This window comes from Olea europaea, chromosome 13, assembly GCF_002742605.1.
Source record: "Olea europaea var. sylvestris chromosome 13, O_europaea_v1, whole genome shotgun sequence".
NCBI classification, from domain to species: Eukaryota; Viridiplantae; Streptophyta; class Magnoliopsida; order Lamiales; family Oleaceae; genus Olea; species Olea europaea.
In genome coordinates this window covers 15667281-15680032 of record NC_036249.1, presented here as the reverse complement: position 1 = coordinate 15680032, position 12752 = coordinate 15667281, and the positions used below count along the sequence as shown (strand labels likewise).

At 36.8% G+C, this 12752-nt stretch overlaps 1 long non-coding RNA gene across 1 annotated transcript; it reads left to right on the top strand.

Annotated features, from left to right (window-relative positions):
- Positions 1–5103: 5103 nt before the first annotated feature.
- LOC111407717 lies at positions 5104–12342 on the top strand. Its single transcript, XR_002705163.1, has 2 exons — positions 5104–8688; positions 12122–12342. It is a non-coding gene; the product is annotated as an uncharacterized LOC111407717 (long non-coding RNA).
- The last annotated feature ends 410 nt before the right edge of the window (positions 12343–12752 follow it).

Genomic DNA, 12752 nt, shown 5'->3' with positions numbered 1-12752 from the left:
TGGGTTATCTATCAATCTTGAATGATTTCTGTAGCGACCGTGTTACGCAGGTTCACATCAGTTGATATCAGAGCACAGGCTCCAATTTTATCAAGGTTATATCTTTCAATTTTCTTTTTAAGTCTTTTGATTTTATTTTTTCTTATTTTCTTCGTGTTTTTTGTTATTTTGAGTCTTTGATCCACAAAAGAACATCAAATTTTCAAAAGTTATTTTTTGGCTAATTTAGCACCCAAATCAACTTTCATTAATTGTGTTGATGTCGTAGTTGGATTTTCTAGCAAAACAAAAAGAAAGAGAAAAAAGGGAAAAAAAAAAAAAAAGAAAGAAAGAAAGAAAAAGAGCTGAAAAAATTGTTATTGTTATTTCTATCCAGCAATTCTTCATTGTTAATTCTTTGAGTCATTTATTTCCTTCCAGTCAATTTGAAGTGTCGATTCAATCAATTTTTGGTTTTGTCAGTTCCAGTAAAGTTTTCACTTCCCGTTGTACAAATTACTTTCAAAATCACTACTCTTGATTGCACCCAGTTTGAAATCCACGTGGCTAATTCTTGTAAGTTCACTTTGTTCTTGGTAGCACTTGGACAAAAGCACTAAGTGGAAAAAAGGCAGAGTGGTGAGATCAATAAAGGGTAAAAGCCATATATCGTATGATTCCAAGTGAAATATTGGTGATGCAAAAAAATTTTAGATTTAAGATGTCTAACTGAGAAGATTCCAAGTCAAGCTTAAACAGCAATCACATTAATGTGTCGAATGATATGATGAGGAGATTTGAGATATTGTTGGTAGATATGAGAGATACGTTAGATAGACTTGATGTATCTGTTACAAATCTTAGTAGGGGACAATGGACAGAAGAACCTCATGCTAGGAGATCGGGTAGACGAGAGCCTAGGATGGAAAGGCAGGAAGCGTACAATTACGGTAGTGATTTAAGTAAAGATGAGCATGAAAGAGTTCAGATGTGATGGATGCGGAATAGGGGTGATAGCTTGAACGACGGGGTAGGAATAATCATGAAGATGAGATAGATGGTAATATGGGCAACATTAAGATGTCCATTCCATCGTTTAAGGGAAGCTTATCTAGAGTAAGAAAAAAAAGTGGAGTTAATTTTTGAGTGCCATAACTACTCAGAGGAGACGAAGGAGAAGATAGCGATTTTAGAATTCACTGACTACGCGATAACTTGGTGGGATCAAGTAGTCACTTCACGGTGTAGAAATCGGGAAATGACTATTGACACTTGGGATGAGTTGAAGGCGATAACAGGAAAGTGATTTGTACCTAGTCACTACTATAGGGAACTCTATCAAAAGTTGCAGAGTTTATATTAATGTTCGAAGAGTGTAGAGAATTATTACAAGGAGATGGACATATTGATGATTAGGGCAAACGTGAAGGACGATCGAGAAGCCACTATGGCTCGTTTTCTAAATGGGCTGAATAAGGATATAGCCAATGTGGTGGAGCTACAACATTATGTGGAGTTGGAGGATATGTTGCATGTGACAATAAAAGTGGAGAAGCAGTTGAAGAGGAAGGGGACTGCTAGGCATTCAGTGGAAACTTTAGCTTCTAATTCATCTTGAAAATCGAAGTAGGATAACAATAAAGGAGATAGACCTATTTCTAAGGGTAGGGTTGAGTTACCAAGGAGCAAAGAAGAGAGTGCTAGCAAAATTATACCCAAACCGGAGTCACAACCATCAAGGAGTTATATATTAAGTGTTTCAGGTGCTTGGGGTCGGGACAAATAGCTTCTCAATGTCCAAACAAACAGGCGATGGTATTGCAGGACAATGGAGAGGTGGTGAGTGAGAGCGAAGGTGATTATGAAGACATGCTCAAATTGGAGGAGATTAGTGATGATAAGAATGTGGAATTTGTTGTTGGAGAACTGTTTGTTATGAGGCGAGCTCTTAACGCTCAAATCAAGGCGGATGACTTAGAGTAACAGCGGAAAAACACATTCCACATTCGGTGTCACATTAATGATAAGGTATATAGCATGATCATAGATGGTGGAAGTTGCACAAATGTGGCTAGCACAACTTTGGTAGAAAAATCAGGATTAACTTTATTGAAACATCCTAGACCCTAAAGGTTTCAATGGTTGAATGAATGTTGAGAAATCAAGATGAATAAGAGGGCTCTGATGAATTTCTCATTTGGGAGTTATCGTGATGAAATGGTATGTGATGTGGTACCTATGCATATAGGGCATCTGTTGTTGGGAAGATCGTGGCAATACGACAGAAAAGTTATTCATGATGGGTACAAGAATCGATACAGCTTTGTCGAGAACGGGATGTCCATTACCCTTGTGCCATTAACACTGGCACAAGTGTATGAAGATCAAATTAAATTGAAAAATGAAGAAGAGAGGAGAGCGAGAAAGCTAGAGAAAAAGAGAGAAAATAATGAGACAGTGAGTAAGAGAGAAAAATGCGAAGTGGCAAATAAGAGAGAAAAAGAAAGAGAAGTGATAGGATCCTGATTGTTTCTGTTGAATTCTATTGCTGATAAATAGAGTCGATGTTGCTGTTGCTCCTGTCTGGATCTGTGAAGCCGTTGATGAACCTGTCTTGTGGGTGATTATTGGATCTAGTTAGGTAGTTAATATGGTGGCTAATTTATATAATGGAAAGTGTAGATGTAATTGACGAAATAAGCAGTATGAATTAGCTGGGAAGGATGGATTGTGAACAAGGAATTACCGTACTATTTATTCAAAAGAAATGAAGATCATAAAGTAAATGAAATGAAAATTCCCAAGGTATTCGAAAGGCCTTGGTCTCTCCCTAGTTTTCCCAATCTTTCTGAATGATCTCGTAGCTTTCCCCCATTACATTTATAGAGAATTTAATAGTTTGTTATTACAATTATACCCTTTTGCTAACTAACTATAGAATTCTCTAGAATAGTGAACTAATAACAACTTGTACTGGGATATTGGAAGTGGGGGTCTATCATTACCTGCCGTCCCAAAATCCACCTTGTACTCAAGGTAGAAGTATGATTCAACTTTAAAATTCGAAGTTTCATATAACTGCATCGTTTCTTTGATAAGAATTCCTATCATGCCAAATGCTGAAATGCGATATTTTAGTCCACATGCCGTTAAGAACTTCTTGTGCCAACCGCCAACACTTAGAATGTTATTCATGCAAATCCCATAATCAGTAGCACAACTTTGCTGGCTTTTCAATTTTTGAACTCGATGAGTTGTAAACACATTATAACTAGCTGCACCATCAGTTAATAATATCATACGGTCATGACCAATCCGTCCCTAAAACTTCATCATCAGAAGCTCCATTTTTTCCCCATTTCCATTTTCTACATCTATGAAGCATACTTCCTCTTAATCATCAGTTATCACCAACACTTGTAATCCCTGATTTTCGCAATTATGGTCCACTGGCTTTTCCTAATCACAATGAAGGCATAAACCATTTTTCCTCCTCTTTCAAAGCTTTAAAACAATAAGTTGATTTGGTGGTTGTGATTGCTTTAGTTTATCAAATTTTGGAGTTATGAAAACTTATCTTGGGATTGAAACTGAAGGTAAACTTTGATTAACATGCGGGTCGTGTGTGCGGACTGGGAAATAAAGGAGTTGTGGGCTTGGGTTATCTATATTAATTTGGGAAAAATTCATATTACAGGTGTATTCTTTACACTATTTCAAAACCCAGGTAAAATGTTTGAAAGCTCAAAACTCAGGTATGAATTTAATTAATTAAAAATATTTGTTAAATAAATATAATAAAGTCACAGTTTAATAATTATTGGTTACAAATTTATAACTATAGGTCATAAATTTATTTATTGGCCACATATCATCAAATTAATTGGTCACAAATTTTTTCGAGGTCACAGATCAAAAATTTTTCAGGTCACAGATTATTTTTTAGTCACATATCATCAAAATTTAAGGTCACAAACCAAATCATTGAGGTCACAGATTATTTTTTAGTCACAAATTATCAAATTCTAAGGTCACGGACCAAATTTTAAGATCACAGACCGTTGACAACAAAAAAACACACTCACAATCAACCCCAACAACCAAGCAACCCCCATCGATCCCAATCCACAGACACCTCTATCAAATCTCCGACCACCAACTAGAACCTCGACCGTCGCCAGCAACCACCAAGATCGTCACCACCAATCACACAACACCCCAACCCACAACATCACCAACATAACCACGTCTCCTAACAATACACCTCCGGCACCTCCCAACCTCAACACAACCACCCAAATCATGACACAGCCAACACCACTGTACTCACGGTACCACCACAAACCAAATTTGAAGCCAACAACCCACCACACCACATCTAAACCACTACAAATTGATCAACACAACACTGCACACCGGCTTGCCACCACCACAACCATCGCATCCTCACCTACCATCACCACAACCGACCACACCACTATTTCACAGCATCGATTGAGACTGAATATCGATGAAGCGACTAAGATTTGAGCGCGAGCACAGTTCGCTGCAGCGGCGCTCATATCCAAGCATCGTCATAGCATATTGTCGGGTAAATATGGTAGACTGACCTCGATTGATAGAATCGGCGACGAATGATACACTACGGCAATGAAGATGAATCGAAATGGGTAGAGAGAAAATAAATGAGTAGAGAGAAAGAGGGCTGCGAGAGAGAGACGAGGATATGAATTTATTTAGGGTTTGTCTGGGTTAGGTAGGTGTAAATATATAATACTTGATTTCTGATTAAAAAAACTTTCAACCTGATTTTTGTATTGTCATCTTTAAATACCTGGATTTTTGTAATTTCCACTATTAATTTTAGATCTAGATGGTTTATCTGGGCCTGCTTCATTTGGGCCATTCTTGCTAATTCATTTTTATCTGGACATGGGACTTGTCTCGAGGATTCATTTTGATCTTGAACTTCTTGGCCCAACTTCAAATCATAGCCCATAGGTTTTTTTCTATGAAATTCAGCGTTAATTTCAAGCCCAGTCCCTTCTTGTTTCTTCATCGTGGTCTCCATATCATGCATCCGGAACCCCTCTATGCAGTGTTCCAATTTCTTCCCTTCCAATGATGACAGTGGAGGCTCAGAGGGTTGACATTGGTGTTCTTTCGTGGCTGTCTCTGAGCTTCCCAATTCCGAATGCTTCGAGGCTGAAATTTCTTTATCACTGGAGACCTCATCCTTATCCAACGAACTTTGCCCATAGACGAGATTTTTCCCCAGTACTCCATGTGATATCACCGACCACGGCGTTGATACGTTTTTTATAAATCTCTGATTTTCTCTGATGGTAGATTTTTCATGGCTGTTGTCGTTCTCCATTCTTCCTGAATCCTCTTAGCTACTTCGTACAACTGTGCTCTCTCCCGCATTGTTAATTTTAACTGAAATTTCTAGAATGTGTTCACTTCTTCTGCATGATGCTCGATTGTAATCTTCTCCCTCCACCGATAATATAATCTTTTTCCCAATTGCAGCAGATCGGAGCTAAAACGAGAATAATGTGATGATTTTTAGGTTGGATTACGTAGGTTAATTGAGTATGAATGGGGGTTGGATAAGAGTGTATAAGTGGGCTAGAAGCTAGATTTAAGTGGTTTGGGCTACTGTAATTAATTTAGGCCTGCCTTACTATATCATTCATATCTTCCACGTGTTGGGCCAACTCCATATCGTAGTCCAACCCTATCTCCTTCAGCAATTTCTTTTTGTTTCTACTGTCCAGATTCAGATTCTTCAGTTTTAACCCATTACCAGAGAAATTTCCCCATCATCGAGCTCTGTCATCTTCTCCACCTTTGGCAATAGTAATGCTAAGATTTCGGTTGAACTCCCATCTCTGATGATTCTCTTAGGCCGATCCTGGTGCGCTCTATTCACCCCAACTTTACCAGATCAATGTGGATATGCATGGGTAATTCCCGATGAAGTAGCGACCTCCTTTTCCTTTCTAGCCAGCTCCTTCCAGCGATCTGTGCTACGGCTATTTGCTCCGACTTCCTTCAATTTTGGAAAGCTCTCAGAAGCGATGGTGAGTTTCAGATCCACATTGTTTTCGGTCAGATTAAGTGCAATTCCCTTTTCTTTCCTACCGCTTTCGTGAATTTCCTTTTTCTACAATTCGAATTTCTCCTCCTCTTCTAGTGATGACAGTTCCTTTGTGCAATGGAATATTTTCTCCACTGATGATGACGATGGGGACACATGTACTTTACCTGGCTATTCTTCTCGTGCCGTCTCCCGATTCAACTCATTCCCCTACTTCCAATCTGAAAATTTACCAACGGAGATCTGCTTCATGGGAAATCAAACCATCATCCTCACCTTCAATTCTACCCAAGTCTCTATTGGATAGCTATTGTCTATCTTTTGGAACCATGCCCAAGTCTCTCCATAAAAGCAAGCAACTGTGGCTTCTACCTTTTTCCTCTCCGGTAAGCCGCGATTCTTGTCTAGGCATCATTTTACCTCAATCAGCCACGAATCTAAATTGTCCCCATAGAATAACAATGTGTTGAGTCAGCCACATGAACCCAACCCTGAATCATCATTTTGATCTCCTTCATGTCGCCTTAACCTCATCTCCAACATACTCATTACGAAGTTTAAACTCTCCTGTACTTCTCTGCTAAACATAGTTTCCCTTTATCTAAGAATCGAAGGCTCTGATACCAATTGATAGGATCCTAATTACTTCTATTGAATTCTTCTATTGATGAATAGAGTCGATGCTGCTGTTGCTCCTATCTGGACCTGTGAAGTGTTGATGAACCTGTCTTGTGGATGATTACTGGATCTAGTTAGGTAGTTAATATGGTGGCTGATTTATGTAATGGAAAGTGCAGATGTAATTGACAAAATAAGCAATATGAATTAGCTGGGAAGGATGGATTGTGAACAATAAATTATTGTACTGTTTATTCAAATGAAATGAAGAACGTAAAGTAAATGAAATGAAAATTCCCAAGGCATTCGAGATGTCTTGGTCTCTCCCCAGTTTTCCCAATCTTTCCTAAATGATTTCTCAGTTTTCTCCCTCATTACATTTATAGAGAATTTACTAGTTTGTTATTACAATTCTACCCTTTTCCTAACTATGGAATTCTCTAGAATAGTAAACTAATAACAACTTGTATTGGAATATTGGAGATGGGGATCTACCAAGGAGCCACGAGAATGAAAAGAAAAGCAATCTTCTGAGATGAGAAAAAAGAAAATAGCGAATTTCTTTTTAAAAGAGAGTGAGCTAAGGAGAGCGGCAGTCGAGAAAAGGGAAATGATTTTGTTGGTCTACAAAGAGTCACTTCTCAATTTTGAGAAAACTAATCCATCCCTCCCCAGTTTGGCTAAATCTTTATTACAAGAGTTCGAGGATGTATTTCCAGAGGATGTACCTAATGGATTGCCACCCATTCGAGGCATTGAGTACCAAATTGACTTCATACCGGGAGCTGTCATTTCCAACCGACCAGCTTACTGAAGTAATCCCGAGGAGACAAATGAGCTTCAGAGGCAAGTGAAGGAGCTGATAAGCAAGGGCTATGTTAGGGAGAGCATGAGTCAGTGTATCGTACTAGTACTGTTTGGTGCCAAAGAAACATAAGACATGGAGGTTGTGCATGGACTGCAGAGCCATCAATAATATAATGATAAAGTATCGTCATCCTATCTCTAGATTAGATGACATGGTGATGAATTACATAGTGCATACATTTTTAGTAAAATTGATCTTAAAAGTGGTTATCATCAAATCCGAATAAGGGAAGAAGATGAGTGGAAAACTGTATTTAAGACCAAATATGAACTATATGAGTGGTTGGTAAGGCCACTTGGACTCACTAATGCACTGAGCACTTTCATGAGTTTAATGAATCATTTTTTGCGTTTTTTTATAGAAAAATTTGTTGTGGTTTATTTTGATGACATTTTAGTGTACAGAAAAGACCTAAATAAGCATGTGGAGCATTTAAGAAATGTGCTAGTGGCGTTAAGGAAAGAACATCTCTACGCAAATTTTAAGAAATGTACTTTTTGCATAGAAAATGTCGTCTTTCTAAATTTTGTGGTTAGTGCAAATGGAGTAGAGATAGATGAGGAGAAGATAAAAGTTGTTAAAGATTGATCTACACCTAAGAGTATAATCGAAGTGAGGAGTTTTCACAGGTTGGCTAGTTTTATATGCGGTTTGTAAAGACTTTAGCACAATCACTATACCACTCACGAAAGTAGTAAAGAAGAGCATAGGCTTTCATTGGGACGATAAATAGGAGCATGCATTTAATACTATTAACGATAAATTATGTAAAGCACCTATTTTAGCATTACCTAATTTTGAAAAAAATGTTCAAGATTGAGTGTGATGTATCAGGAATAGATATTGGAGCAGTTTTAATGCAGGATAGGAGGCCTATAGCTTATTTCAGTGAAAAGATGAGTGGGGGTTGTACTAAACTACCTAACTTATGACAAAGAGCTATACTCATTTGTTCAGGCGTTGGAAACATGGCAGAATTACCTATGGCCTAAGGAGTTCATTATTTACACCGATCATGAGTCGTTGAAGCACTTGTAAGGTCAAGGAAAGCTAAATAAGAGGCACGCCAGTTGGATGGAGTTTATTGAAACATTTCATTACGTCATTTGGTACAAGCAAGGTAAAAAAAGTAGTGGCAAATGCTTTATTTCGAATGTATGCATTGTTAAATTCACTAAATGCTAAATTACTTGGCTTAAAACATATTATGGATATGTATGAAAATGACTTAGATTTTTTTCGATATTTACAAATCATGTGGTAAGGGGGCTATAGATAAGTTCTTTTAAACACGAGGAGTACTTGTTTCGAGAAAATATGTTATGTGTTCCTAATTGTTTAATGCGAGAGTTGCTAGTGAGATAAGCACATAGTTGTGGATTAATGGGGCACTATGTGGTACAAAAGATTTTAGAGATGTTAGGGGAGCATTTCTATTGGCTTAAGATGAAATGTGACGTCGAGAGGATTTGTGGTAGATGCATACCTTACAAGAGAGCTAAGTCTAGAGTTTTACACTAGGGACTATATACACCATTACCTATACCTAGTGAACCATGGGTTGATATTTCAATAGATTTTATTTTGGGTTTACCTTGGACTAAGAAAGGACACGATTCAGTTTTTGTGGTGGTAGATAGATTTAGTAAGATGGCGCATTTTATACCATGTCACAAAACCGACAATGCCAAATACATAGTGGATTTGTTCTTTAAAGATGTGGTGTGTTTGCATGGGGTTCCTAAAAGCATAGTGTCGGATAGAGATGTAAAAATTTTAAGTCATTTTTGGCGAGTTTTGTGGGATAAGTTGTATTACCCCGAGCTTCACGTTATACATATGGGCAATATGATTCATGCATTTCATGCTAATTACATTGTCATTTGCATCAATTTTCTAATTGCTTTATCTTAAAACGGTGCATTCGATCATCGAGGCTTTAAAATCTTTATATGGTGGTAATCTTTGAACCCTTGACATAGATGTTGAACTTTACATTGAGCTATGAAAGAAAATTAGGTTAACTAAATGTTGGAGATTGACTTGGTAAGTAATGGAAAATCGAAAATGTCGAAAATTAGTATCGACAAAGGTTCAAGTTTTCCATTTCGTTAATCGAGGTCATCTCAAACCTTAGACAGGTAATTGACATATTTGGGACATGAGGCATGAAGTGACATGATCACGATGTAATAATATATGTTTCCTATGACGTTATAAATATTAAGATGCGAATTGTTGAAATCGTTCGAGAATTGAGAGTCGATCGAGTAAGTCATTATATGAATGGTTGAGAAATTAGCTCTATAATATATTTTGGGATCTTAGGGAAAGTGAAATGGATTTAAACACGTCAAATTATCCAAGGATACTTGATTTGTACCTGCAAAGATAGATATAAAATCATATTATGCTACAAGTGACCACCTCATTCTTGAACACCTCGTGCTTGGGATGTTTGTTATTTTAACAATCAATTTCTTCAACCTTAAGGCATCAATCTAATGTCTACTCCCTAAGAACTTAATATAGGATGAATATATATCTTAAAAGTCACAAATGGATCCAAATATATAATGGTTGAAAGTCAAGTATTGCTGCAAAGAAGACACATCATGCTTGGACTGCTCATGCTTAAGGATACTTGTCCTTTGTTCACATTTTTCTTCACCCTTAAACAATACTCACGACCCCAGTCCTTAAGAATACTTATACATATCTTAAATAATACATTTAACCTTCCAAATTTATCCTCAAGTGACCCCAAGAGAAACAGAAAGCAAAGGAAGTAAAGAGAAATAGAAAAATAAGAAACTGGAATTGCAATTTAAGCAGGTTAGTTCAATTCACGGTTTTGAATTTTTTTTCCTTAGTTCTTTTGGGTGTTTTATAACCTATTCAAACTATAAACTTGCTTGAAATTATGTGGGAGGTTTTGGATAATTTTATGATGGCAAAATAAGGGAGATTAATTACAAGAACTTGAGGGAAAACAACCTGGGTAGATGCAGGTTGCTGGATTTGAGTGGTTTATACTTTGATTTTGGGATGATACTTAGTGTGTAACTTATATCTATCAATATGAACATTTTTATATGTAAGTATGAAGTGTAGAAATGATTTTAAATGGCTCATAATTCTATTGGTATCATACTAATACAATGGAAACCGAAAACTATCGCGAGGAAAATAAAACTGCTAGATTTTGTGTAGTGGAAAATGGACTGTTTTTGAAGCTCAAAATCCTTCATTTGTCACAACCTTATGACCTGATTATCTTCAAATATATTTTATAGGTGGGTGGTAAGAATTTGGGAGTCGTTGGATAGAGTTAAGGATGAGAAAAAGCATTAGAAAAAAATAATTGGACGGTAATGAAAATCTGAAAACAGATTCTGTCCATTTGGGTATTTAATGTGATTTCAACATTTATAAGTTCATTATTGGTCTCTTGGACCTATAAAATAGAATCTAAGGAGTACTAGGTTAATGAAAACTATTGGATGACGCTGACATTCATAATTGGACTCAAGAAATAGCGAGACTTATGGGATTAGTTTGTAATGCCATCAGTAACTTGAAATAATGATTTCGTCTAAATTGTTTTGGCATGAATGGATGTATTTTGGGATTGTGTGTGTTAAGGTTATTAAATGGAGGATTGTCTTTAATATTAGATGGTAATGCACGTGATTTTGTGACGTTGAGCAACAAAGAAATTGATATACACTGCACAGGAGCTTGCACACACAAAGACGAAAGGTAAGTAAAAATCCATTTGCAACTACGATGCAAGAGCCTAGTATTTGTGATATGGTAATGTTGTAATAGTTACATAACTTTGATAAGAGGTTTATTACACATCATATGATGGTTATGATCGTTGAGTATGACGTTGGGGAACCTATTGACATCTATTTTTATTAAGTATATCATTTATGAGCATTTTCATCTGTATACACGACATGTGATCATGGTTGAAAATTCTGCATGTGAAACATGATTCCAAATTGAGTTTTTCTTATAAATATTTTATTGACCACTAATGGGGTACCAAGACATATGAGGCATGCTTATGTGATATGTTTTGGTATCGCGGGTGATACTTCCTGGGTGATTGCAAAGGTAGACAGGGGATGGACCTTTGGTGATCACAGGAGGGCGAACCACTTGACAATGCCCTTGTGATATTATAATTATTAACGCTGTCGGTGGGATACTTCTTGGGGGATCATAGAGGTAGTTAGAGGATAGGCCTCTTGTGGCCACGAGAGGATGGTCCACTCGCCGGTGTGAATTTTATATTGGTCATTTGATTATTGATATTATGCAGAGCTCTATCCAGTGCCTAGTAGGTGGGTCAAGGGACCAATGAAATTAAAGATTTCAAATGAAATGATTTCGGGTCGACTTTGATAAATATTGGAATATGATGCATCTTTATCGTGATTTTAAAGTAAATGGCACAGTTGCATATATCGTTATTATTCATACTCATGACATGCATGATTTTTACTTACTAAGCATTGACTTATGTAGTTCTTGCATTGTAGGTGAGCATGGAACTACATAGAGAGCACGACTAGCAATGGAGCTCTTACAGGATTCTAGAGTTCGATGTACATGGATGACGACCCGTAGAGTTATTTTGTGGGCTATTATTTTGAGCGTATGCTCTATTGTGTTATATGTTAGGGATCCTGTGTTGTATATCTTTTAACATGGCCTGTAGACATATTTATAACCTCAAAATATATATGTTCGATTATGGTGATATGATTTTGGTTTCGATATAATATATAATCGTCAAAGGTGATTAGGAGTAAGGACATACTCATGAAAATGCCTATGTCGTTTTATCAAGTGAAAAAAATTATGTGAAATTCTATGTCTAGGTCGAGTCATCAAGTTCATTCCCACACATGGTAATGTGTAGTTATCTATATAAATGGGGTTGTGACATAAGTTAAGCACAAAATTGTTATTTTTCACAACTTGTCACCCACAAACTGATGGGCAAAACGAGTTAGTCAATAGGACTATGACTTAATTATTGTGCACTATAATCATTAAGAACTTGACAAATTGGAAAGAGTGTTTACCATTTGTTGAATTTGCATATAATCTGGCGGCTCATTTTACTACTTCATTTTTGCCATTTAAAATTATTTATGGTTTTAATCC